We start from the raw sequence: 1394 nt of genomic DNA, 5'->3' as shown, positions 1-1394 counted from the left end.
TATATATATATATATATATATATATATATGTATGTATGTATTTATGCATTTGTGTGCCTGTGTTTGTTCCCCACCGTCTCTTGACAACCGATATTCGTGTGTTTACGTTCCGTAACTTAGTGACTCGGCAAAAGAGCGCGATAGAATAAGGAATAAGTATTAGGCTTACAAAGAATAAGTCCTAGGGTCAATTTGTTCGACTAAATGCGCTGCTCCAGCATGGCCATAGTCAAATGACTGAAATAAATAAAAGAATAAAAGAATGTGTATGTATACACACATGTCTGTGTGTGAGTGTGTGTGTATTTGTGTGTTTGTGTGTGAGTGTGTGTTTGTGTGTGTTGAACTTTTTGAAGTATAAGGTTCACAATCAAAAAGACGTGGGTTCGATACCAGGACCAAGGCGCGTTTTGGGTTGTTGTGCGTAGCTTCGTGTACTCACCTGTAAATGAGCACCGACCACCGAACAAATCGACTCTAGTGCCTTTTTAAAGCCTAGTACTTATTTTATCGGTTTCTTTTAGCCGAACTACTATGCTACGGGGCGTAAACAAACCAACACCAGTGAAGCTGTGGTGGAGGACAAATGCAAATACAAGGACACACACACAAACATATACACATACATACGTACGTACGTACGTACATACATACATACAGCCTTTCACATATTTTTTTTAGTACAGTCTTTTTAAGAACAAAGTTTACTTAAACAGAACATAATTTATATTAACATTTTAAGGGGGACAATTTAATTTTATAATGGTGCGATCTTGCTATCAGCAATGCGACAATTTTTTAACTAATGAGAAAAATAAACAAAAGATATGTCTCAAGCAGTAAAAAAATCCAACAATCTTCTACTAGCTACCATATCACTACCATGAACAAACCACAGTGATTTACCACAAGCCAACGCAGAAGTCAGTACATGATTGTCCGATGTGTTAGAAAAAGTAGCCAAATCTCATTCAAATATATTTTGTACCATCATGAAATTGGAATGACACTTGTAGTCTTCGTAATACATTCCCCCCCCCCCCGAAGAAATAAAAGGATGTGCTAAATCAATGACGGTGTCATCTTCGCCAGAGGGATTGAAAGGTACTGAGTTTTCAGATGTCTTCTTCCTCTGTTTTTATTGTTGGTAGGAAGAGCTCTTCTTGTTTTTGGTATGACTGTAGTAGACTGTGTTATAGTTGTTGTGTCACTTTTGCTGCTGTACTTGTTGCTGATTCTCCTGATGTTATTGTATTTGCAGTAGCCGAGATGTTGGTAGCAACGTCGAAGCGTGGCAAGCCACCTTCACTTTTTACACCCAGAGACAGTACGCTCTGAGGCGTTAATTTTATTAAAGGTAAAGACCCCTTCGGTAAAGACCCACTTCTGAGGCA

This window comes from Octopus bimaculoides, chromosome 16 (genome assembly GCF_001194135.2).
Source record: "Octopus bimaculoides isolate UCB-OBI-ISO-001 chromosome 16, ASM119413v2, whole genome shotgun sequence".
Classification (NCBI taxonomy): Eukaryota; Metazoa; Mollusca; class Cephalopoda; order Octopoda; family Octopodidae; genus Octopus; species Octopus bimaculoides.
The sequence above is the reverse complement of the archived record's forward strand: the minus strand, read 5'-3'. Positions refer to the sequence as shown.